The 27597-nt window shown below is 44.1% G+C and overlaps 1 protein-coding gene and 1 long non-coding RNA gene across 3 annotated transcripts in view; one reads left to right on the forward strand and one right to left on the reverse strand.

Annotated features, from left to right (window-relative positions):
* EBF3 (EBF transcription factor 3) overlaps nt 1–16689 on the reverse strand; it is a gene marked incomplete at its 3' end in the record, with an annotated part of 185046 nt that extends 168357 nt beyond the window's left edge. Inside the window, exon 1 of one of the 2 annotated variants that reach the window (XM_081912701.1) lies at nt 16586–16689. Of the gene's footprint in view, nt 1–6609; nt 6718–16585 lie in introns of those variants that run through there. The other variant, XM_081912712.1, reaches the window with a different exon arrangement.
* Nucleotides 13234–25917, forward strand: LOC309370776. Its single transcript, XR_014168684.1, has 3 exons — nt 13234–13576; nt 13648–16685; nt 25523–25917. It is a non-coding gene; the product is annotated as an uncharacterized lncRNA (long non-coding RNA).
* Nucleotides 25918–27597: the final 1680 nt, after the last annotated feature.

Here is a 27597-nt window from a genome sequence, read left to right on the forward strand (position 1 = left end):
GATTCTCCCGAGACTATTATCGCAAACACTTCACTTATTATCTCCCTGCCACCACCCTGAATAAGAAAGAACTGTTACACCTCAGTGGTTCAAACCTTCCCAATTTCCCCACGTGTATTCCCTGTTTATTTTGCCTGGTGCTCAAGTTCCACGCTGCTCGTCGTCCCCCTCTAACTCCCCCCCTCCAAGTTGGTGTGTTTATGCGCGCCTGAGTGCAAGTTTCCACTTTTGCCAAAGAAACTTTGGAGGGAGGAAAAGTTCAGAGAGAAGGAACGGTGCCATCAGCTTGTGGTCACGCCAACCACCATACGCACACGCGCGCGCGCTCTCGTGTTTAATTTTCACCCTTCTGTCCAATTCTTATTATTCGAACGAGTATTATTTTATTTCGGATGGCCAAGCGAAGAATCGAAGCCAACTTGCCAACACCCATATTTCATTTTTAGTGTTTTTCAGGCGCCATTGATTAAGGACGTGTTCGGTTCCACTCGGAGTAATTTATGCCCGGCTTCACCGAAACAAATCTCAGCAAACTCTTGTTTCTTCGCTTCTCGAAGAGCCGCACATTTGCAGTTCAGCTATTTGTTTAAACTTGGCAAGGCTCTCCCAGAACAATTTGGGTCGGGAGTGTGTGTGTGTGTGTGTGTTGCGGGAGAGACACTGGGGGTGCCAAGGTCAACTAATTTCCAGGTCGGTGGCTAGTATTTCGGGGGGCCGTGCGCGCCCCTCGGAGCTCCTGACTCCGGATTGTGCTGCTCTTACAGCAAGATTCGTAGGGTAAACGCGATTTGGGCGCGCGCCTGGGATGTGCCGAAGGCTTCCGCAAGCATAACTAACTGGGCATTGGTGGTGGGTTTTTTTGTTTTGGGGGTTTTTAATTTTTTGTTTAGAGAGAAGCTTGCTCTAGAGACTCCTTGAAAGATCCTTTCCCTGCCAAGGCCGGCACTTTGGGGTCAGTGCAGGAGGGATTTGGGCAGGGGACCTAATCCACAGCATCCAGCTCTGGCTCCAAGCCGCCCTGTCCTCTTTTTGCTACTGCAGAAGCAGCAGCAGCAGCGGCGGCGGCAGATCAGAGGTTGGCGGCGGCCCCTCTTTCCGGTGACCGTCCAGCTGAGAGGCAGGCGAGCCCAGGGACCTGGACCTGGAAGGAATTGGACCGCCCTCCTCGCCTGGACTTTGATTCCCTCCCGAATCTAATCCACCACCGTTTCCTTCTCAAACAGATCCCAGGCACGCCAGCCCAAAAGGGCAAAGTTACAGCGGCGAGTGGCAGTGTAGGAATTGGAACACTCTCTCTCTCTCTCTCTCTCTCTCTCTCTCTCTCTCTCTCTCTCTCTCTCTCTCTCTCTCTCTCACACACACACACACACACACACGCCTGTGTAAAGCCACCTGCCAGGCTCTGGTGCAGAGTTCGCTTCTAGCTCCGGAGCGAGACTCCGGACAGGCACGTGTGAACGTCAGCACGATCTTGGGAATGCCCCGCTTCGCCTTCCTAGCCCACCCATACAAAACCAGGCAAAATATGGTATTGAGCTTCGATTGGCTTTATTCAGGTTAGCATTCACACCTGCCAAGCGCAAGGCGGGTGCTATGTATACCAAACAAACACACAGCAAGTTGGGGGGGGGGGAATCTTAACTTGGCGTGGGGAGACGAAACCACGTTTAAGCTTTTTCTTCGTAGTGTCTTAAGGAGGTGAGGCGGACAATAACGCGCTGGTTAACTGGAGCAAAACGTAAGTTTTGTAGCAACAAGGTTTTTTCCTTCTCTCTCTCTCTCTCTTTCTGTGAACGAGCTGCTTTGATGATTTCCTTTCTCATCCCCGCCTACCTCCTTTTGGTTAGATTGCAAAGACTGGGGATGGTGTGGGGCGCGCGCGCTGAGAAAAGACCTTTTAACTCTATTATTAGGCGAGTTTCACGAAACACACATAGACCAAAATCTCCCTGAATAAAGAGATATAATTCTCTAAGTAAAGAAATTCTAGCGTCTCTTCGCCGCCCGGCGGTGGTGAAGTTTGACGAACAGCGCCTCCTTGGGTGGGGAGACGAGATTTTCAGCGCAAATAAGATTGAGATCGTCAGTCGAGGGGACAAAAAGTAGCATCTCTCTCTCTCTCTGCCTCTCTCCCTCCCTTTCTACATTCCACGGTCTTATTGGGCTCCATTTGCCCCTCTTTTGAGTGGCAGTGGTGAGAAACAGCTTCCTCCGCTTGGGAGGCTGCTCCGAAGTTTCTTAGGCCTCTCGGATCCGCTGAGTATAAACGCGACGTTTCAGATTTAAGAGGAAGCCGGGAGTTTTCTCTTCCCACCTTCTCCCAACGAACTCCCTCCTAGCAGCGGTCCTTAGTTTGGCATCTGCAAGCAGGGCATCCGCCTTGGGAAACTAAACGCGGGTGAAATGGCACCGAGATGGTTAGCCTGGAACAACCTTCCCAAGTAGACAAAAAACGGGGGAAAGGCGGGAGGGTGCCGCTACTTGAGAGTAAAGAGGCTCTCGGAGCAGGAGGGCAGCTCTGGCAACCGGGGAGAGTGAGAGGGGAGGGGGAAACAGGGATTCCGGAGCGAAGGTAATAGTCAGTGCGGAAAGTAACCACGGGAAACGCGTTCAGCTGGGAGAAGAAACCAGGGGAACGCCCGTCACATTTGGGGCTTGGAAGAGTCTACCTTTAGTTTAGAGGGACAGGACAGGACGCTTCCGTGTCTGGGAAAGGATTGGGGAACGGAGCGGAGAATACAGACCAGAAGCATTGGTTTAAACTAAGCAAACCTCACGGAGAGAGAGGTAGAAAACGCACGTCAAATTGGAAGAACGTTGTTTGCCCGGAAGACTTTCTCTTTGCGATGAATGAATGAAGGCTGTAGGGGAAAAGGAAAAAAAAAAGAGCAATCCAATATAGGGAGGGGAGAGAGGGCTGGCGGCGGCGGCGGCGTGGGGGATTGTTCCTGGAAGCAGGCAGGATCGGGCAAGGGAGGAAGTTTCGCAGCTTTTTAGGGGTCGAGAAAGCGCATCGTTTCCTAAAGACCTCCAGCGGTTCCAGGAAAAGCAAAGCCAGAGAGTTCGTCGGCATTTATTTAAATGGCCCTTTGTTGTCCTCTCCCTTTCCCTGCGCCGCCGGGCCTGTGTTTATTCGTAAACAAACAAAAGAAAAAACAAACAAAACGCCACCTCCCATCCCTGCAAAGAAGTTTGCGAGCCGACCCGTCTTCATTATCCTACCATCAAAATCTCCACCGACTCCGACTGAACAAACAAGGATCGATCCGATCATTTCAGATATTATAATTGGCTTTAATTAAACACACTTCGTTCTAATTAACTCTGAAATTTTAGCATGCTTTGGGACGCTGGTGTCTGATTTGATATTGTCAGTCCAGATGTCCTAATAAAATTCAATCCTCCACTCAAGACTTCAATATTCACTAAGAACAAAATGCAAATTAAATGTAAAACCTAAAGTATCGCCAAAGGTATAATCAAGAAAGGTGTCTCCAAACTTCTCACTTTTTTTATTACGCAGTAGTTAGAAAATGCAGATTACAGCCTAACAAGACCTCGCCTGAATAATAGAGAGTTTAACTCTTTCCTGCTCTTTCCTGAGTCTAACCTAATGTGCTTGGGGAACCGGTGCACGCGCGCGCGCGCACCCTTGTTCTGCCGAGGACCAGAGCTGGGTGGGACTCGGGGCACATTTCCTTCAAAAACACGGTGCGCTCTTGAAGGCGATTTCGCCTAATTTGGGAGGGGGTGTGTGCGACACCTCCAATTCCCAGATATTTCCAAGATTGCAGAGAGGATATAATGCTCCAGAGCCGACTGGCACAATTTTTCGGCAACTTCCTTTTCCCTGTCGAGCGTAAAGGAAGTGGAGCATTTGGATAGAGGATCCTCCAGCAGCAGTTCAACTGCGCTGAGAGACCTGGCCACGCTCAGCTACTCCCAGGGCCAAGGAGACTCTCTAACGTGTCCCCGCCCCACCCCGCAATCTTGCAAAGCAGTGGAGAAACAAGGACCCTCCATTCTCTCGGGGCTTCTCTCTCTCCATAGCCCACGATTGCGCATCCTTTTCAATAATTAAAGCCTTAAAAGCTGGTCCACCACCGAGCAAAGTTACATGACAGACTTCCCCGGACCAGCCTATTAAGAGAGGCTTTTTGATGGCTCCTGGACAGTTTAGCTGGGCGAGATGTCATTTGTTTGTTGCACTGGGAGTTTCGATCTATTGAATCGGGATAACAATAATAAACACGGAATGCTGTTACTCTTAAAAAGAGCACGGTTTGTAAGCAAGAACCCTTAGTTATTTCCCTCCCGCCGCCCCCGCTTCGTACATTGTGCCATGTTAATAAAGTCACTTAAAGTTGTTGCTAATTTAACTTTGGCATTAAAAAAAAAAAAAGAGGAGGAAGAGGGAAGGGCATGACGTGCGAGTGTGTGTGTCGCACGCGGGTGATTTGCATTTTCTTTAGTATATTGAAATGAGGAGAGAACTGCTGGGCGGTTGGGCTGCCCAGAGCATAGCTAGGGGCCATGCAGAAATAAAAACAGAGAAAGAAAAGAAGAAAGAAAGAAACGGGCTCCTCTTCTAGACTATTAATAAGCAATTTGTCCCGCTGAAATTTACATTGCAAAGGGGGGGGGGGCGGAGGAGGAGGACGAGGGGGGGGGGGAGAAGAACTGGCCGTCCGCGCGCATTTGTGTTGCTTTCAGCTGCGCCAGCGCTGTGCAAGCTGCCTTGGTGGATGAAAGGATGAACTGTCCCACACCGCCCCCTCCCCTCCCCCCAAAAGTGATTTATGGTAGATATTTAAACTTTCCTTCCTTATAACTGTTAGGGGCAAGATTTCTCTTGCGCGCGTTTAGCGTGGCTCTTGATCTGCATATGCTTGATCAATCTCATCTCTCCCTTTCAAGTGGGACACTTGGAATCCCCACTCCCCCACCCCACCCTCCTTTGAAACGCACAAGTACACACTTCAGCGGTTAGCCGAAGGGTTAATTTTAACTCCGCTCTTCACCCTGAAAATTGCGGCTTGTTGTGTTTCAAAGCTTATTTAGGTCTGAGAAATAATCGCAGATTGTGTTGGGTAAACAACAAGTGCTGGGATTCATCCCCTCTTCCACACACACACACACACACACACACACACACACACCCCCCACACCCTTTCTCGCAACCCAAATTTCCCTTTGGCTTTAAGGAGGGGGGGGGGAGAGGAGAAAAGGGGGAGAGAATTTTTTAAAAAAGAAAAGAGTTTGTAAAGGTTGAATAGCGGGTGCAGTCTGCCACCTAGAGGACACTTTGCGTTTCCATGGCAAATCCCTGGCGTTTGCTCATATTAGATCCTTCTTTAGATCTTGATTGCTGTTTAAGTCACTTATCAAAATTACCCAGCTATTTCTCCGTGCCATTTTGCTTATGAAACATTGATTGCTTTGTTATTTGAACTTTTAAGAGCGCAGTATTAAAGAAAAAGAAAAGAAAGGCGCACAAAACAACTTCAACACTCTCCGCACAAGAAAATCGTTGCCATTTTTAGACATTAGATTAAAAGGTATGAAATGTAAAAATAATACAATTTGATTTGTTAGTCTAACTGCGATTTGAGAGTTGATGTCCCCAAAGGCCAGGCGAGCTTTTTTCTCTTTATTTATTTTTATTAAAACATCAATCTACTGTGGAGCTGGGTGAACTCAGTTTCACCTAGAGAACATAAAATTCTCCATACCAAGGAAATAAGCACCTTTCATAAATCAACAGTATTCCTGACAGATCGATCAATTTTTGGTTGTTAATCCGAAAGGAGGAGTTTTAATTGCTTCCACCGTGTTTTTTCAGTTCAAGCACCTTTGGCGTTGCCAGACCCTTAAAAGTGCTTCACTCTGGCGCTATAATTTGGATGGAAAACAAAGTTACACCTTTCAAGCCAAATCACCTTCCCACCTCCCCCGAAACAACACGAGCAGCGCCAACATTCCTCTTCGGATCCCAACAGGGGTACCGAAACGACAACACAAAACAGAACTTTCTGACAACCTTCCAACAAACAGGGGCGCGGGCGCGCGCGGAGGCACACACAGATATACACAAGCCCGCAAGTAATCCACCCGAAGTTACACGGAGGAACACCCCACACGGTGCGTAAAAGGACAAACCCGCTGGCTGAGTGGCAAGAGGAGCTTCTGTCAAGCAGTGGCTTAGGACGCCTCTTGTCCTCAGACCCCTTTGATGCATGGAGCCAATTGCGGATCAAGTGAAATTGACAGCAACATCAGGCGCGCTGCCCTGCCTGATCAATCTGCCCCCTCGCCTAATTGGAGTCAGCGCAAGAGCAGCAAGGAAGCGAGAGTGGCTTTCTTTCTTTCCTTTCTCCCTCCTCCCTTGTGCCGAGTTACCAACCCAGCTGAACCCCCACCCCCTCCATCCCTCGGGCAACTTTGTCTCTTTCCAGAATCAGGACCACACACACACACCTGAGACTGGAGGACCCCCTCGGAGAGAAAGGAAAGGGAGGAAGAGAAAGAGAAGTGGGGGGGGGGGGGAAGCAAGCAAGCAAGCGAGCGCAATGCTGGTAGTAATGGGACTCGCAAAACCCAATCGCTTACCTTTCACGGCTAATTAGGCAATAGACAGGTTTGTTTGGGTTCACAAAGGAGGCTAGGAGTGTTTATTGTGGACGGAAAGCTAGACTTGAGGAGTGTGTGTGATCTGGGCTATTTAATACATTACTTACCCGACGACAATCTCAGGAAAGCTCTACGGGGCAAAGGGATGTGAGAGAGCGCAGCAGTGCGCAAGCGCCCCCCCTGGTTGAAACGGGAGGGAGGTGGGAGCGACAAGCGAATGGGACTTGGGGGAGGAGGAGGAGGAGGAGGGAGGCTGGATGGAGGGGAGCCCGGAGTTGGGGGGGGGGGCAAAGCGAGCAACAGTCTTGAAGAAAGTTTGGTGGGAGAGAGAGCTTGTCCTGTTGGAAGGCGCAAACCAGCAGTCAGGCAGCGGGCGAAAGGGATGGGAAGAGGCAGGCAGAGCGCGGCTGCGTCCTCGGATGTGGGTCGCTCCCCTCGAGAGGCCACCTCGGGCAAAGGCGGGGAGTTGCACTTCGCAGAGGTGGCATCTCCAAGTCCTTGGCGGCTGGCCAGAGGGGGAAGAAGAGGCGGCGGCCGAGGAGCACCGGAGGCTCTCTGCCAAGGGCGCCGCCGAGCCAAGCTGGGTTTAACACCTTTTCACCAAAGGGTCGTGCGCGCCCAGACAACCGGGGTGGCCAAAGGGTCGGGTTTTCCCCTCTTGCTCTGCTTCTCCAGACAGGGTCCAGCTTCTCGGCCAGATCAGTGGCTGCATGCAGCATGACTAGCTTTGGGGACGGGTGGGCGCGGGGTTCCCCACTTTCCCTGGATGCATGAATTTGGAGAAGGGGACTTGGGACTGTGGCGTCGAAGCTGCTTTGGGAAGCCTCGGTGGGAAAGGGCGGCCACGACCTGGCCTTATTCTAGGCTCCTTTTAATTGAGGGTGGGAGGAAGGGAGAGAAAAGCAGTCTTCTTTTCGCTTAAGTCACCGCAAAGCCTCCATCCCGCGCTTTTCTCTTGACACCCAACTCATCAGTCCAGAAGACGTCTCTCTCCCATGCCTCCCTCCTCCCCCCTCTTCAGATGTTCACTAATACAGCTCACGTCTCCCTCCCGTTTGGGTGCTTGTTTGTTTTGCGCCCAGGTTAATAATAATAATAATAATAATAATAATAATAATAATAATAATAATAATAGTAATTAATTTAACCATAAAAAACCAGGCACATCTTCCTCCCGCTTTCCCACGGCTTGGCCACTCACCCCGATCACTATGAGTGGAAACTTAACCTCGGATTTCTACACAAGTGGGAGACGGGTCTAAACACTGGAATCACCCTGAAAGCGAGGAGGGCGAGAGCGCGAGCGCACACGCGTGCCAACGTGACACCTTCCCGGGAGAAATAGTATGCGTGTCCCCAAACCACAGCAACATAAGAATACAACAGTTGGGATCGCGGCACGTTTCCCTTCACGCCTGCACCTGAAGACGCTCGGGCGCAGAGGGGAAAAGACCTTGCGATGAGCCCCCAAAGCGGGCTGCCTTCGGGTGTCCCCCTCCGTTGCCATCTGTAAGGCGCTTTACGCTAGAGAGGCTGCTGGCGGCGCTGGTCTTTACTGCCCCGCGCCAGCAACTGGTGGGATCTGGCCAGATCTGGCAACCTAGGCGTTTGTTAAAAAACACACAAACAGTGCCCATCCACATAGGTCATCCTCTAAGGAGGTGGGGGGGGGGCAAGAAGGGGAAACAGTTCACGCCGGTAACAAAACGTTCCTCCCCCTAATCTAGCCAAATCGGACGATAAGTGAAAGGTGAATAGCACTGCGCTCCGCAAAAACAGAGGAACCCGAGGTTACTATGGCAAGGCTGGGTTGGAGAGCGACCGTGGCTCCCTGGTCGATAGCGCGTGCTTACTTGGAAGTAAGCCCCGCTGAAGTCAACGGGAGTTACTTCCAGGTAAAGCAGGCTCTAAGAAGCTCTGTAGATCTATGCCCCCCCCCCCCCGCGCTTAAATGGCTACTGTATTGTGTGCCACCACAGTGCGCTGGAACTGAATGCGCCGCTGCTGACAATTTTCACGCTTATTCTAAAGGCAGGGATCTTAAAAGACGGGAAGGCGCTTAAGGGAGAACCTCAATCAGTTAAAGCGGGGTGGTGGTTGTTTTAAACTTCTCAGCTAACGCGTAAAAGACCGAGATGTAAAGGATATTTCAGACAGATCCACACACGAATTGTAAGCAAGTAGCGTGATATAAGCCGCTCTGGGTCTTCAGAAGGCGCTAAGAAGTCACAACCCCAGGTGGGATTTAAACACACACACGCACACATTTTTTTTCACATTTTGGGACAAATTATACTGAAATACTTCGGTTTCAGTGGCCTGGATTGGGATGTGTCATATTTCTCTTTTGCACCAGCTTCAGGAAGGAGCAGTACAGCCAGAATCTAAAAACAAAATGATTACTTAAAAAACACACCCAGCTAGTCATTAACAAATTATGGAAATTGACACCAAAGCACATTTTGTTACAAAGGGGAACACAAAGGTTCTATTACTTCATAAAGTAACAGATACACGAATTATATTGGGTTTTTTATTTTCTAGATCGTGGATGATGGGTACAAATCGATTTTTATTGTAGGAGAAGGTGAAGAGCTTAGACAGAGAATACAAAGTTGCCTGTTTCTCTCCTGAAAAAGAACTCAGTACATTTTAAAACAAAAAGGTGACCCTGGGGAAGCCCTCCTCCAAAACGCTCCGGCTGCTGAGATATTTTTTTTTACACGTATTCGAGAGGAATCTTTTTTTTTAATAAGAAAACACACACCCAAACAAGTGCAGAACCCTTACCCCAAGAATAAGACCCTGACATTTTGCCAATGTTTTAATGTCAGATTATTATTTTTTAAAAAATCTATTTTTGTAGTTCAAGAATTTTAATTTTGTAAGGAAACTTAATTATAATTTCCCCCCTAAAGTAATGAATTGCTACATTAGTCTTAACTTTTCTCAGCAAGGGGACAGGAAAGAGGGGGGAAGAGACAGAAACTGAAAGTGACCATTAAAGGCTGCAGTCCTGAACTCATTTACTTGGGAATAAATCTCACTGAGTATAGTGGGACTTACTTCTGAGTAGACATGTATAGAATCACACTGTTTCAAAGGTAGTAGTTCATCAGAAAGCAATAAAAAAAAACCTACCCACCCCAGTATTAATAATTACATGGCTGAAGAGTCAGCTGATCTGAGAGACAGTGCAATTAATTTAACTTGGAGAGTGTGTTCGGGCAAGAGAGTCTGTCTTTGTGTACGTGTGAATTCTCCCTTTTCTGGTTCAGGGACTGAGAGAGAGCCCAGGGTGCTAGGTCTTCATGCTGAAGTATGGGTGCCTGAGGGTGGGCCTTTTAGGAGAAATAGGCATAGTTCCTAATATAACTTACATAATCCAAGCTTCATATTTGTTTTTCAGAATTATCCACCTCAGGCTGAGACGAAAAGAACCATCTCCACCTTTCCTTTATCCAAGAGGATACGCCAGCCTTTCTGACATGGGGTTCAACCCAAGCCAGTGATTTTCAGAAGTTACAATGTGTTCAATAGAACATCTAAGTAAGTGGGCAGGGGATTGCTAACAAAATTAAGAAAACTGATAAAATCATAAATTAGCATTAGTTACTGGGAATAAGACTATTGTTTTGGAACGGTTTTCTCTTCATGACCACCTTAATTTCTGCTCTGGCATATGTGAAATTTATATAATATGTGGTATGTAGTTATGGAAACATTGAAGTTGAGGCTGTTTGAAACCTAGTGCTACAGGACTGATATGTATTAGCTGAAAATATGGGGGTGATGAACACCCACATGCTCCTGGGTTCTGTCTCTTTGTCACACTCTGATGTGACAAAGAAATGAGACCTAGAGTAGATCCTTTTAGATAAAAAGGTGGGGTTGTGCTTACAACAGTGGACTCCATTTGGGTCTGTGTTATAATGCGCCCAAGCTGCAGATAGAGTCAGCAAAACTGTAGAGAGGCGGCCAAATCTTGCTTCTTCCAAACATCCAGGTTAATCTGGAACAGGTTTAGCCACCTCTCCCCACAGTGATTCTAATTAGACCTACCATGTGACAATAAAGGGGTATATGTCTTTCTATGACACTCATTGACTTTGCTTTTAAGGAGGGGAACCTATTAGACCCAGAGAGATGGGAGGAGAGGAACAGGTGCATTGAAATGGTAGGCATTCTCTTTCACCAGCCATTAAGACAGGTGAAAATTTGGTATAACAGGAAAAGGACCATTGCAGTCTGATTTCATCCTGTTCCAGTTTAGCTTGTTCTGCAAATAATAATAAGCAACAAAACAACAACAGCAGCTGTGACAGAAACAATAACTTACGATACACCTAAAATTTGCCAGGTTAATTAAAACCTGTGCACAGATTTACAACCTAATGTAGAGACAAGACACATTGTGGAGGGAAGTAAAGCGGTGAAATGATGGTTTTTTTAAAGGAGGGGTTCGAACACAGAGCCAGAAGAAGAGAGCACTATGTAAGGCAGGAATTGCAGAGAGATGGGAACAAAGGACATTATATGCAATGATATAAAGGTGAATTTTGATAGCCATGAGGCAGGAGGGAAGGACGTTGATAGGCTCTAAAGAGACGGTAAAGTGGGTAATGATGATGTGAATGTATATAATTAAATGGAGAATAAATAATACACACGTGTGTGTGTGTGTGTAGACAAAGGACATTCGTGGGGAATAAAGAGGGCAGTCTTAGGTTTAAGGCTAATATCTGTAGGTAGGTCTAAGATCCTGAGGAGGAACAGAGAAAGAAAACAAAATAGTTACAGAAGAGCAAAACCAGTAAGACATTTGAAAATGTTCACAGGCGTCTTGATTTGAAATCAAGGAGAGAGTGAGAGGACACTGGTGATGAGAACAGTGAAACTGAGTAATGCAAACTGAGCCGCAAGTAGAATATATCAAATGAACGGCAGCACGCAGGAGAGAGAGGGAAGTTATTTAATAACAGATGTTGAAAGATGAAGTACAAGGTTGTAATAGTCAATGAGAATAAATGAGAGAATGGGCTAAAATGCTGGCAAAGCCTGCAGAAAGAAAATAACGAATTAAGGTCTATATTAAACAACTGAAAATAACAAGACCTGGAAGAGTGGAGGAAGAGGAAAGGAAGAATTAGAAGAAGACACAATTCTGGCCTTGATAAGTCTACAAACACTAGCATGATCAAGAACAAGAAAAGGTGATGTTGCAGCAATAAAAAAACCAGAAGCTCAGTTTTAGTGGAATTATATTTTAGATACAGTGGTACCTCGGGTTAAGAACTTAATTCGTTCCGGAGGTCCATTCTTAACCTGAAACTGTTCTTAACCTGAGGTACCACTTTAGCTAATGGGGCCTCCCGCTGCCACCGCACGATTTCTGTTCTCATTCTGAAGCAAAGTTCTTAACCTGAGGTACTATTTCTGGGTAAGCGGAGTCTGTAACCTGAAGTGTCTGTAACCCGAGGTACCACTGTAATGGGCACTTATCTGATGAGAAGCAGAGTAGAGACTGGGGCAAGAGAAGAAGAAGATAGTCCGTGTAGAGTTGTAGGTCATTGGCATAAAGGTGGAATATTTTCTTTTTTAATTTTAATAGAGGCAGACAGGAGAAATAAATGTTGCCCAGTTGATTCCATGGATGATCCTCTCTTCACAGTGGCAAAGTTGTTATAAGAACCACAACAGTGCAATAGTCACCATTTTTGTCCCAGAAATGTGCCTCCAGTTTGGCATTTGGAAACTCTTGTCATGGTGAGAAAAGCAGGTGTAGGAACTTGGTTTTGCAGAATTTTTGCACAATATCTGTTGAAATGGTCTTCTGATTCCTACTGGCTCATATGAACACTGCAATATACAATAGTAAATGATGGATTCCACTAGAGACTTTTGGCTACAAAATCATGCGAGATCAACCATTTTTTGCTGTCCAGTGCAGCAGTATCAGGATGTTCAGTTTTAGTGTTGCAAAGAATCTTACTAAGCTGTGGTAGTATCAGGTTCAATACCAGAGGAAGCCCCAGTGGTTCCTGCTAAATACCCCCTTCCACTCCAATAGTGGCTGTGGTTGGAAGTCTCACTACTGCAGCAATAATATGAGTGTATGCCTTCTTAAGCCATGAAACCTTGGCCATATCTAATTCAAGGATCCATCTCCATGCCCTTAGTCAGAGATTAATTAATTCCAGGAAACTTTACACTGGGCATCCTCCATCAAACATCTTCCTCTGGTAATTAGATTAAGTCTAAATTTACATTTCCTGCAAAATGCCCACGAGGGACAAAAGAACGTAAGACAAGCTTGCTGGATCAGACCAATGGGTCATCAAGTCCCTGTGTCCTGTTCTCACACTGGCCATCCAGATGCCTGTGGAAAGCTTGTAAGCAGGACATGAGCACAACAAGGCTCTGCATACCTGCAATTCCCAGCAATGCAGCACTGTGCATCTGACAGGCATGGTAGCCATTGAGAGCCTTGCCCTCCATGAATTTGGTTTTCTAAAAATTGATTTATTATCAAAAAAGTGCAAACGTAATAAAGAAAAGAAACAACGAATCAAAAATTTAATCCATAAATTGTTAATATTTGTATGAGAAATAAAATCATTCCATGATAAATGGGCAATTCTTGTGAACTTCATCCAAGTAAGTAAAGCAGTATTGTCATTTTTAAACCAACAGTGTCCATTGCAATAACCTCTGTGGTGTGTAGTCATCTTCAGTAAAGACCCCCAGGACAGAACTGCAGTGGACACATATTTAAGATATGGGTCCATAACAATATACTCAAGTACCTTATGCAATATGTTCAATAACAGTTTACATCAGATGTATAATGCCTTTAACAATTCGTTGGCGGTGGTGCGGGTGGCGGAGAAACAGCTTACAGAATACAGTGATTGACCTAACCTGACAGAACCAAATATGTATGTGTGTGTATATATATATATATATATATATATATATATATATATATATATGTGCGTAGGTAGTTCCCTTACGAAGGGGCAAGAGCCAGTTTTAGCCTCTGCCAGTCATAATTGACAACAGTGAGCTAGATGGATCAATTGCCCGACTGTGGCAGTTTTCTGTGCACACTGCAGTTTCCTGTGTACGCTGACTGGCCAGTGACTCTACTGGGTTCAGGCAAGGATTTTTTCTAGCCCTACCGGGAGGTGCTGAAGACTGAACCTGAGGACTTCTGCAGGTAAAAGCGTGAGTTATGGTCATTCTTTTCTCTGAGCTACTCCTCTGTCCTTTTGGATGGGATAGCAAAATGACCTCCAAGATCTTCCTGACTCAGCCAAGAGTCCTATGGCTGATGCTTTGCAAGGGTTTGTTGATGCTTCCAGGTGAATGTGCCAAATAAATAGTGGAGAAAAAGGATAGGGAGCACTTGGATGTCTCTGACTGCTACTCTATCCATTTATCCTCCCCAACTAAGGGAGATAATCATATAAAATAAATCTGAGTTGGTCCTACTTCAGAACTGAAGAGCAAAACAGAAGCCACATTGTTGTTCATCTAGTTCCTTCTTGCCCGAAAGCCACTTCCCTAATGAGTTACTTCTGAAATGGTAGGGAGATGAGTTCACTAGCATCCTTTTGGGATAAACCTAGCCATACGCCCCCATAGCTTCTGCATATTAATTAGTGGACTTGGCAGCTTAAATAATGTAGAGAGGTATGGGGTCTTTTTCTCTGTAGCACATATATTTAGTTCCAGCTCTCATGGAATCAATATCTCAGAGCCCATGAAGTGCTTCCACTGAATGTTTCAGCAACACAAATGATCACAATCATCATTATTTTTAAAAGCAAATAAGAACATTTCATTCTATGATCAGAGGTTGTAGAAACATTGTGTGGAATATAGGATTCCACTAATGGATATGACACTGGGAAGAAGCTGGCAAAATTTATTTATTTCCATAGGAATTTAGTTGTTTGTCTGGCACAACTAAAATCCTCAAACACTTTAAATCATGAAGGTTTTGTTTGAACTTTATTGGCTTCTCTTCTTCTTGCCCCTATGAAACAAGCTTTGGGAACTCTGTACATTTAGGAGTACACACAGATTCTTATTTCTTCCCTTCATGTTCCTTACTTTCAGCCTTCCTCCCTTTCTTGTTAAAAATCAGACAGTTTTTTAAATACTCTTTTTAAATACAGCCTTAATAAAGATGTAGAAGAGGCTGCATGACCAAAGCCATTGCAAAACATTTGCTCATACATGCAACCGTTGCTAGAGTTGAAAGGCATTGTGATAAGGTTATTGAGCCCCAGTGTACGGTTTTCTTTGTATGACCCTGATCCAAAGAAACACAACTGCTCCAGAAGAGTCACTTGTATTGCCATCTTGTTTTCTGAAAGACCAATCAGAGCTAGAGATGCAAAAAGTCTCTAGATAGAGACAGAGATGGGAGCAGTTGAATTGTATTCTATGGAGACCTAATGTAGCATAGCAGCCTAAGGGACTGAGAACCAGTCACCATTAAGTCACTAGATTGCCCAAGTAAACGACTGCTTCTCAGTTTCAGCTCCCTCCTGCCCCCCGGCCAAATTATCATACGGAAGTGCTTTGAACACTTCAAAGCATGTTGCTGTTGACAGCATCTCTTGATACCTATGTCAAGTGTACACTGCGAGTTATTGAATGTGGTTCTCCTCTCCCCAATCTATTGATTGTGGTGCACACCCTTAACTTTCTTTCTTTTTTTTTGTCTGTACTGGTAGGCTTTGTACATACCATACCTGTACAGAACATTAAAAGCACATTCTTTCCCTCAAATAATTATGGGTTCTGCAGTTTACCTCTCACAGGCAACCCCAGCAGTTCTCAGCAACACTTAACCAACCTACAGCATCCACACTTCTTTGAAGGAAAGAATATACTTTAAAGGTGTAGCACAGAGCTTTCCAAACTTTTCATATTGGTGGCACATATTTAGACAGGCATCATTTCATGACACAATAACTCAGTTTTGCTAGCAAACAGGAAGTTAAACTAACCCCTTTCCTGCCCCAGGAGGAGCAAGGGGGGTGTTCGTGCTACACACTTACACACTACAGCCAACACATTAACGTGTCATGACAAAGTTTGGAAAGCTCTGCTGTAGTGTGTACACAGACTGCTTTCCTCTTATTCTTGAATCAGCATGGCAACTGGTTACACACCTGAGGCTATCTGCAAAAATGATGGTTAAAATATGTGTCTGTGTGCAGGGGGAGAGGAGGTGGGGAATCAAATTAAAAAGCTATATTGTCCACAGACTTTACTTTGTTTTCTACCTTTTATTGAGATCATTCATAAACTAGACTAGCCTAAGATGAGTAACTTGTGAAAACAAATTGAGATGAAGGAACAGGGCTTATTGGGTGAGGAGCTGAGCTAAATCTGAACCCAGAACTTCCCCCCCCACCTCAGTCGTGAACCGTGAAGAGAGAGCAAGACAGCATACGCAAAGTGCCTGTCTTTTCCTCTCCACCGGCCGTTGGTATTACTCCCACCCCGCAACTGCAATTTGGGTTAAGGACTTCCAGGTCAGAGAGCATGAGCTCAGTCACTTTCTTATTTCAGAAATTAAGCTCTGCTTGGCGGTTCTGCTTCCAAGTGGGCTTCAGCCTTGACATTCCTCATTGTACAAATATGACACCATCAGGTTAAATTCACATGTGTTAGCACTTCTGTCTACGCAGCAAATACAGCCGGCATAGGGGAAGTCAATGGGGTAACCTGTCCATTCCTTTTTCGTCGCTTTCGTGTGCCTCACCCTCTATCAGCAGTTTTCTGTCTTTGTGCTTTAATCTTATTCTTCCTTCTACCTTGCAGTGTGTCAGAATGGCTTCATTCAGTGCTGAGATGGAAAAAACTGCATACTCCAACTCTGCAGGGATACTACAGAACTGAACAGTCGAGTTTCCCCCTGGTACCAGCATCTTACCTTTGCAGTTTTTGCTCTTCCACCAGCCCTGAAGCAACTTGTCTGCTCCCAAATTGGAGTCTTCCTTATGGCAGCACAGATACTTGATACTCCTTTACTGGTAAGACAGGCTGTAAATGTATTGTGAAGTGCAATTAAGTGCATAACGGTGGCCAAATACTCTCCTCATTCACCTGTGCATTATTTTTCTTGCAGAGAATTCTTACTTTTGTTTACATTTCATAGTGTTTCGTTTTTAATGGCTGCGAGACAATGCAGGATCTGTGCCATTTTGAACAGCTCTTTATCCATGATTTAGAACTGGAATCACTATATTTTTTTGAATAGCACGTTGAGATTTTGCAAAAGTGAACAGAGAAACAAACCCTGTCCATAGGTTTACAATCTCATACAAGTTGAAGTGTGGAGAAGATGAAAGGGTTAGAAGGCAGACTACCCAAAGCCCTTTTAGATACACTATGATTAACACCGCAAAATATTTTCCTACGTTTCCCTAATTTTAATTGTTCACTAAATGCTTCCTTCTGTTTTGGGGTATACCTTTACAGATTCTTCTTCAGTGGTGGATGAGAAGTGAGTAAAGAATCATGACAGAAAAGGTCATAGTCTCAAAACCAAGAAAACTAAAAGTAATGTCATCTCCTTTAGTGTTGAAGGTTAAATATTTTAGTGAAAAGTGTCAGGGATATAAGAGGACATTGACTGAAACAGTGGCCTGCTTTCCTTAAGTAACTGTCTTTGTGCCACAGTCTTGAATCCCTCAGCTTAAAGCCCTATTGGAAATGAGGTCACAGGGTGAGAGGTCAAGTATCAGGTGACCATGAGTTCAAGTTAAAATGTGGCAGCAGTGCTCACCAGGGACAGAGAAAGCCAAAAATCACACACACACACACAAACTTCACCAGCAGACATAGAGTTCTGTCAGGCATAACAAAAAATAAAGATCTGATCTCTTTGTGTATCAAAAATTAAAATGAGTATGGGAAATACTGTAAATGTTTGCTCTAGGCTTGTTTGCTAGTGGGATAGTTTTATGGTCTGCTTCTAGAGACAGCTCAGATGATGAAAGAAAATTAATGTATTGCATTCAAATATTACTAGCAGAATATGCTCACTATGTCAGAATTATCTGGAAATTTCAAGAGAAACTGCAATGCGATAGAAACTTTTTTGTTAACTTTAGAATGTTAAATTTTAAACATTGATCTCTATAATATTTAGAAAAGCCTTACAGCCTGTCCAGTATTATTATTATTACAGTATTATTTACTCACAACTGAGTCGGACTATATTCCACAGAGCTTATTCCCAATGGTGCATTGGTTTGCTTGTTGTATTTGTTGAACTATTAATATTACCCACCTATCACTAGCAGATCCCAGGGTGGTTTTCAGCAAATTAAAATCAGAATTAAAAACATTTAAAATGGATTACAGTCACAGGAAACGGGTGAGTTCTGAAAACACACATCTCAGGTGTCAAAGGCCCAGGGTAAAAGGGGCATTTTCAGTATCACCAAAAGTTATTTTGTGAATTTGGCAGACACACACCTGTGTGGAGGAAATTCTACAACTTAGGGGCTACCACAGAGAATGCCTTCTCTGGTGGCTGTAGGGATGTGTATAGATGCTAGGGGAGGATATATTTATTAGATATTATCCTTCCTTCCTCATGTTTGTGAGTTTAGCAGAGTGCATTCATTTGCAGCTTAGAAGGGAAGCTTAGAAAGGCTAGTTTTAACCTTTTAGTTTAAGTCACTCAGGATGTTTTAAAGCAGACTGGATTCTCCTGGTATCCCCCCCCCCCCGAAAACAATAACCACATAAACAATCTTGTAAATGGTAAAAATGGCATTTACTCACTCAGAATACTTGTTGAAGAGTAACAGACGCAGCAGCTTTGTTCAGGCAGGCTTAAAATGGGGATCCAGTTACGACAACATACTTTAGTCCAGTTTAAAATAGAGTCTCACCTGGGCCTCAGGCTCAGCATATATTCTCATGTTGCTGGAATGAGGTGAGAACAGGGCCCAATGGCTCTCAGAGTTCTCTCTAGTAAACTTACAGGAAAACTCTTCGAGCTTCATGTGCCTGTCTAGCAAACATACATCATTGGTTTGACTGCATTGTAAATATCCCACAGAGGCACTACCTCAAAACTTCTGAGAGAGGTGGAACTACTAAGAGGGCCCCCAATGCAAATCTTAACACTAAGCAGGGTCTCTACGGAGGTGGTGGCCTTTGCAGCTATCTGGGGCCTTAGTCTTTTAGGGCTTTAAACGGTAGCATGAGCACCTTAAATTGGGCCCAGAAACATACAGGTATCTGGTGCAGCTGCTTTAAAATGGGTTATGTGAATTCTAAAGGCAACCCTAGCTAGCAATCTGGCCATTGCATTTTAGACCAGTTCAAGTTCTGAGTCAAGGTCAGCCTCGTGTACACAGGATTGCAATAATCCAATCTGGAAGTTTAACTAGAGCGTGGAACACCATGGTTAAGTCATCTCTGCCTAAAAGGAATCATAGCTGGTGAACCAGCCATAGCTGGAAATAGGCACTCTTAACTACCAAGGCCTCCTGAACCCCTGCTCCTTTCAGGGGAATGTAACCACTATCCAGAAAACACTCTCTTCCCACATTTGATAACTTGGAACACATAACACACCTGTCTTTTCAGGATTCAGTTTCTTGGCCCACATCCAGCCCATCACTGCCTCCAAACACTTGCCTAACACCTCAGCTGCCTCCTCTCCTGATCCATATTGTGAATGGAAGGACATGTCTGGATTCAGCCCTGTGTCATTGTGGTACTAGTTCTGCAAGGAGCAATGCACATTGATGAGAAGGGAAAGTCTCATGGGGCTAGCAGTCCTTTTCACTTGTTGAAACAGTAAAAATAACTCCTCTGGCACCAGAAATGTTACTTAAAAAAAATCTGTTACTTATTTTCACTTTTTACATTTGCATTTCAGCCATTCTCTGTTGAGTTAGTGGTACCTCGGGTTACATACACTTCAGGTTACATACGCTTCAGGTTACAGACTCCGCTAACCCAGAAATAGTGCTTCAGGTTAAGAACTTTGCTTCAGGATAAGAACAGAAATCGTGCTCCGACAGCGTGGCGGCAGCAGGAGGCCCCATTAGCTAAAGTGGTGCTTCAGGTTAAGAACAGTTTCAGGTTGAGTACAGACCTCCGGAAAGAATTAAGTACTTAACCCGACGTACCACTGTACATGGAATCACCCAGTTTTTCCTTCTCAAAACAGTCTTAAAAATAGGTTAAGTTGAGGAAGGTGAGTGAGGAGTATAACTTTATCTGGTGAGATTCTGCCTAAAATAGCACTCAAAGCAGCTTACAGAACTATTAAAATATAAATGATAATTGCTTACTCCCCCCAAAAAAACTGTGCAAAAATAAAGCATAAGGTAACAGTATAACACATGAGAAAAAATTAAACAGATAAAAACTATTATGAATGTAGCCAGGATTTTTGTTGGGGGGCAGGTCTTTTGTTGGGGGGAAGAACCTCAGCTAGCTATGTATTTTTTTACTGATTTTTATTTATTGAGGGGGCAGCTGCCCCTCCCTGCCTCCCCTTGGCTACGCCCATGAAGACTACAATGTACATACACACACACACATATATACACACACACACACACATACATGTAAAGACTGATACAACCATGCACAGGATTGGTGTATCAAATAACAACAGGCATAACAATCCTGACCCAGGATCTGAGAAGGTTGACAAAATAAAATATGTTTAATCTTGTGCTTGAAGCTTCATAACATGGTGGCCTCCCTGGTATCCCTGCAGACAAAACTTCAAGTGCTGCGGCAACCCTTTGGGGGGGGGTATGACCCCACTCCAAATGATCAAGCCCAGGAGAATCCAATTTATAAATATCTAAAAAGAGGGGGAGTTATGCAGGAAAAACACCCCTTAAGGGTGGAACTGCACAGTATATAAAGTACAGGGACGTTTACCAAATACTGTGACAATACTGTACTTCGTTTGAAGTGGATGTCCAAAGTGGGGATATCTTTTCCCCAGTGGTGATAAAAGCCACTTAGGGAATAGTTTTCACTGGGGGGAAATGGAGGACAGTGGAAGTCTTATATGCCTGTCTTCAACTTCGGATTGCAAACTCTGTGGCTGCACTGCATGTGACATACACTCCATCTGCATATATGTCATTTGGCCTCCTCAAAATCCTTAGGGATTCATAGGTCACAACAAGTACATTGGCTCATGTTTGGAAGCGAACTGGCAACCAGAGTAGCTGAGCAAGAATCAGTATAATATGATTCCAGTGCCTTGCTCCATCCGGAAGGTGGGTGGTGGCATTGTATTCCAGCTATACTGGCGTGGTTAAGAACAGAACCTGTATAATGCCATCAGTGTGTGATTTTGCTTAAGTGTTTCATGTGAATATCAAATGCTATGGATGGACCTTTACAGAATAGGTTAATTGCTTCTGGGAAAGGGCCACAGCTCAGGGGCAGAGCCTCTGCTTTGCATGCAAAAGATCCCAGGTTCAAATCTCTAGGTAGAGCTGGAACTGCCTCCTTTCTGAAAGCCGGAGAGATGCTGCCATGTAGTGCAGGTAATATTGAGCGAGGCAGCTTCTTATGCAGCAAAACAGAAATGACCCAACATTGTTGAAAAAGCCCTGTCGTTTGGGAATAGAAATAAAGCAGTGATTCCAGCTATCAAAGGCTAACTTCTCCTGACTGTTCCTAAACAAAACTGAAGTAGTTTCATCACAACCCCTGAGCTGTGTCCAGGTTGAAATGGATCGAGGAAGTTAGCCTTTTCTAGAACTGCATATCGCTGATAGACCTCCACATGCTCAGCCATATAGTACTAACAGATACCTCTGAATGCCACAAGTTCAGTTTTCCACAAAACTGCCTTTCTCTCCTGTCACAGTAATGTGCTCATCAGTGGCTTTGCATTGTACTGCATTGTACCACTTCAATGGAGGGAGCAGCACTGGTATGATATCCTGGGTCAGTACACTGTAACGTACTACAGATGCAACCTTGGTTTAGTAACACAACATTTTTCTCCTAAGAATTGAAGCACGTATAACATCTTTAAAGAGGGATGGAAGGGGTGAAAGGCAGTTCCCCAAATCTTTCTCAGAGAAGTAGAGATTATTTTGTATGTGCTAGAAGTGTTCGGTTGCAGCCTTAAAGACAGGACATACATTTTCTTGATTTCAGTAACTGATTGCTACAATGCAATTCTGCAGTGATACAAATTTATTGCAAATTATTATTACAAGAAGAGTAAGCTTTAATTTTGTTTAGTGTACATGCAATATTGGAAGAAAACATAAAGTGTACATTTCCTTAAATTCTTGCCCTGCCTATACATGGGCTGCTTAAATTCACAGGTATAAAATGACTGTAGTTCTCACTGTTGACCAGAAAAGATTAATGCCTCTTAACTATCTGCCCTATACTCAAATGCTCCCTTGGCACAGGTCTTTCTGAAATGAATAGTGCTTGCTTGGGTGAAGCAGTTTAAGGACCAAGCCTCTATATTTCCATCAGTGCAGGAGCAAGAAGTTTTTCTGGAGACTCGTCACTTCCAAGGAACATTCCAGCTAATGGTGGTTTTGCCCACAATGCTGTGTTTCTTTTGTATCCCAAACCACAGATTGATAGGTAGCCATTATAGCTGGAATTCCTTGAAGCTGTAATGAGAGGGCTGTAATTTCATGGCTGTGAGGCCATAAGCTATGAAATATGACCTTTATACAGTGTGAGAAAGAAAACCCAGCACTGTTTTTATATTGTTCTAGTAGGAATCTACTATGAAGAAACCCTCAAATTTCTCATACAATTGGTCTTAGGGTGCTTTCGCACTTCACCAGCGACCCATGGGTCAAACTGACCTTTGCCACAGTCTACACCAGAGCACTGAAGTTAAGTCACTGAAGCACATACCGTTTTCCCAGACGCTTCTAGGGTGAGCAGAAGCAAAGGAGAGCAGGGCTCCGCTATCTTTAGCGCTCATGTAAGTGCAGGTGTAAGCCCTCCTCACCCTTGGATGGCAAACTGTGCCTGCCAAAATTATGCACTCTTTCTGGCCTGTATTCTTCTGTAACTGGTCATCCAAGCGACTTCCATCTGTGCCGCCAACTAGTGTATGTTTCATCTGCTCCTGATCCAAGCCAATAATGAATCAGCTCTGTAGGTGGAGCAAGATGGGATGATAACAGTGCAATTCTGTATGACTGCTCAGAAGCTCAGACTCATTTAATTCAACGGACCTTTCTGCCAGGGAAGTGGGTGTGAAGATTGTAACACATTTCAAGTGTTCACTTACATTGTTTCAGTGATATTTGCAATAACCTTGCGCAGGAGGCCTTTATTATGCCCATTTTGCAGCTAGGGGTTGTGGCTAGGGCTGATAAAATAGTGGCTTACTAGCTCTGCCCACTGAGTTCATGACTGAGAGCAGAGGTTTGAACTGTGCATATCTCAGCTCATAGATTAGACTCTAAGATATGGGCTTCATGTTCAATGGGAAGACAGCCCAGCTCCTGCCTGTTCAGAACTTTGAGGGGAACTGTCCATACCAAGAGAGGAAGGGCTGCTTTTCTGCCCTGCTCCTTATCTCTGGTTCTGGTTCTCCTCTCACAGGGGAAACGCAGGATCCCCCTCCTTCTTCAGTCAGCCTTACATGGTAAGCTGCCATGAGCAGATTTGGGGAGAAGAGATAAGACTGCTAGTTATTTGAATGACTTGCCATCTACCCCTGGGCCCACGTAGGCAACTCTGTTGATGGAGAAATAACACTTGCAGTACAATCCTCTACATGTCTGTACAGAAGTAAGAGGAACGGCTTGTATGCAATGGAGTGCTAAGTAAATGCTCCAGCAGCTCAAGAGTTTCCATTAGTGCTATGGGGCTTTGCTCCCTGTCCTCCCCCTAGGTAAAGGTAAAGGAGACCCTTGACCATTAGGTCCAGTCGTGGCCGACTCTGGGGTTGCGGCGCTCATCTCGCTTTATTGGCCGAGGGAGCCGGTGTACAGCTTCCGGGTCATGTGGCCAGCATGACTAAGCCACTTCTGGAGAACCAGAGCAGTGCACGGAAACGCCGTTTACCTTCCCGCCGGAGTGGTACCTATTTATCTACTTGCACTTTGACATGCTTTTGAACTGCTAGGTTGGCAGGAGCAGGATCTGAGCAATGAGAGCTCACCCCATCGTGGGGATTCGAACCACCGACCTTCTGATTGGCAAGTCCTAGGCTCTGTGGTTTAACCCACAGCGCCACCCGCGTCCCATCCTCCCCCTACATGACCCCTAAATCTGTCCTGGGTTTCCCCATACGCTCTGGAGCAGATTTGAGGATGGACACAACAGGGGATGCACACGAGGAGAGGAGAGGGTGCAAAGTCCTGTAGCACAAGTGGAAATCTTTGTGCCAATGAGAAGCTTACTTAGTGTTGCATTGGGTACACCTTGGGCCAGTCATTCACTCTCAGCCTAACCCACCTCACAGGGTTGTTGTAAGGATAAAATGGGGAAGAGGAGAACAATATAGACCACCTTGAGCTTCTTGGAGGAATAGTGGGATTTAAATGCAATAATTATAAATAAAGCAAATAAGTAATCGAGTTCCATGTGGCTTTTCCCTTGGTATAGGATTTCAGCCTTTGTATTTATGTAGTACACTCAAAGTATTCACAGCACTCAAGATACTTACAACAGCCTTGCGAGGGAGGTAACTTACCAGCACTTCAACAAACAGCTGAATTCACCATAAGAATCTTTAACTTGTTCTCTTCAGAAACTGATACTTAAAGTTATATTACAGATTATTAGAACCGAAAGAGCTCTATTTAAATAGAACCATTTCTTCACCACTTCCTGAGCTGTTAAGCATTACGACATAGTCATGTTACACATGTTGAATATAATTGTAAAGTTGGTGTATTATAGTTCCATATACAGTATATATAACCCCTGGAAGAATAATCAGAAAGCAGGTTAAGACAGAATACAATTTATTAGTACCTGCTTTTTCCTGTAAAGACTATACTGGTGGCAATAATAATGACTTATGTGACTTGGCTAAGCTGAATATTATTAGACAAGCAGAATATTATTATAAAGGAAATTATCTGCACTTTATTATGTCCTGTTTTATTCACTTCTGCAAAACAGAACATTTTGGCAAGAGTAGAATTGTCTGGCTTGGGCCATTTAGGGTCTAATCATATATATTTTTATATCTGTAGCACTTTAAACTGTTCCTGTTGCAGTAGTTAAAATACAGAAATGTTTATTAACTTTTAAAATGAGAAAATTCTGAATGAAATTATTGTTTCGCCTCTTCGATTAAAGGGAAATTGTTTTGGATGATCTTATCAGGCTTTGTCGGCCTGCCATCTACTGGCTGGACTTTTGTAAGTTTTCCAAAAGGACCGAAAAAGCTTCCTAAATGGAAACATATGTGCAGGTTTTTTAAAACTTGCATTGTAGAGCTGACAAAGCCATGGCTATGAAGAATGCATAGCAACCACAGAATGCATGGACATGATAGGAAATGTTAGGGGGACCAAATAGACAATAGATGACCAAAGGGATAAGTTTGGGTATCTTGCTGATTGTCTAATACCATGTTTGTTTTTCCTCTCCCCTTTTAGTTAATCTTAATAGCCGAGAGCTACGTTTTACTATTTTTAAACCACTGAGTGAAGCTTAATGAATGCTACCTCTTCAGATCTAAAATCCCAACAGTTGTTAATTAGTCATGGTTGACCTACAGTGGTGACAGACTGTACCAAAAATACTAGGAAATAGTTACAGCTTCCACTTCTAAATGGATCAGTACATAATTTGATTCATAGGTTTACTACTAAGGGCACAGGAATGACAATTTTCTTATGTCGCCATTTATGTTTTGTAGACTCATCGAGTTGGAAGGGACTTTGGAGATCATCTAGCTAAACTCGCTGCTGAATGCAGGTCTGGGACGAAGGATGCTGCTACAGCATCCCTGACAGATGGCTGTCAACGCCCTGCAACAAATAAGAACTCACCACCTCTCCGTTCAACAACTGAACAGTTATTCTTGTTAAGACGTTTCTATGGACCCTGGGCCCTAAATAGTGGTGATTGTGACTATGGTGTCTATAGAAAGCACGGCAATTTTTAGCTGGGTCAAACCAATAACCTTTATTCAGTTCCATTTCAGTTACTGAAAAGAGAACTTGATTGTGGAAAATGGGTCAAATCTAATTATTTCATTGGCAATCAAAATGCAGGAAGATGAAAATATTCTTTACTGTGATCCACTGATGTCTCTCCATTCAGTGTTTTTATGTGCACATTTTAAAATAAAAAGGTTTCAGCTCCATTCTCCCTCTCCAAGGGGAATGTATTAAGTAGATTAAAGAAACAGACAGCTCAACACAAGTACAAGTTTATTTAAAGATTTGTCACTGGTGCAGTGTTTGTTCTTCCTTCAATATATATTCTAATATATATGTATGGCAACCCAGCAGTCCCGCACTGCAGTCAGCTTGCCATTTCGCATGTTCATAGCAAAGTCACCTATTCATTGGATAATAAACCTAATCTACCTTGCAGCTGATGGGTTCTCCATCATGCAGATGAACTGCCCCGACTCTGTTCAGCAGAAAGCACAGGAGGGCTTACTTTGCTATAAATAAATTGTGTGACTATGTTAAGTGGCTAGTTCAAACTGTGGCACAGACCCAAAGCTCACTTGAGTTGCAGAAGGGGAAAGGAGTTGTCACCAAGAGAAGAGTCATCTTACTGTGTTGTGAATGGAAAGTATAGCTGACCAAATTCCTTTCTAAGAGCTGATGCCCGCAAGTCTCTTCAGCGCTGTGTTTCAGTAATTTGTAAGTGATACTGAGATGCTTTGTCCCCACATCTTTTGATTCGCATAAGTGGAACTGTTGGTTCCCTAATTCTGGGACAAGTTGCAGTTCTGGTATGAGGCATAGCATGTACAGTGCAACCTAGATCATTTGGCAGTACACTGTGGGCTTCACACTAATACCCGCAGTATTATAAGTCACGCAAATACAGAAAAAGACTCAAACAATGCACAGCTTGTCTGACAACCATGCCTATCATATGAAGCAGAAAAAGTGCGCCCTTATCTGCAGTTGGCTTATGAATACTAGCCTGTCTCTTACCCCAGAGACCTCTCTGGGGATGTAATAAAAGCCTCCCTGGAAGGCATGCTTAAATCCTAGTTTGCACTGGAAGCCTACAACTAGCTTACTCACGCAAGACTTTAATACATATTATTAACAATATCTTAAATATGACACTCTAATACTTCAGATAGTCATACAAAGCAAGAGAGAACAAAATTGGTAAAATTTCACAATCCGTCTCCCTCCCCACACTTTCCCGCTTCGTTTGAATCTAAATCATAATACACATAAAGTTTTGTGTACTCTGATCTTCTTTTGACATATGGTAAAAAGACCCAACGTAACATTTCTTCAAGGAACGCTTGACTAGTAATAGATTTTACTATCATGATCTGATTTGAATAGTTAGGCTGCACTCAAGATACCGTAGCCACGCAATCTGTTGGCGAAACTTGGGAACCTCTAACATTCTGTGCTACTGAGTGCCCCAATTCCCATCCAGCCATTTCCTACTTAATTATTTTCCCGCCATTTTTATAAACTGTAGCACGTTAAGGGTTATCATGAAGGCGCTTTGTTTTTGCTATTCACCTTAACTCCAGGAGCACTATAATCCAAACCAGAACTAAAATTAATTAATTGAGAAAGTGTGTGTACACCAACTCTACATCCTTGTTTCTGCTGTGACTCCTGTAGAGAGCACTGATATCTATTTCTAATACTGCTTAGATTGTAAGTCACATTTGAATGTCTGCTAGAAACAGCTTAGTATAAGTGCACTGCCATTTTCATTCTGCCTCAAAAGGCTTCAGCTGTAGTGCCCTAATGCCCTAGTAATGGATATCCCGTT

Source organism: Podarcis melisellensis (assembly GCF_964234715.1).
Source record: "Podarcis melisellensis genome assembly, chromosome: 5".
Lineage (NCBI taxonomy): Eukaryota > Metazoa > Chordata > Lepidosauria > Squamata > Lacertidae > Podarcis > Podarcis melisellensis.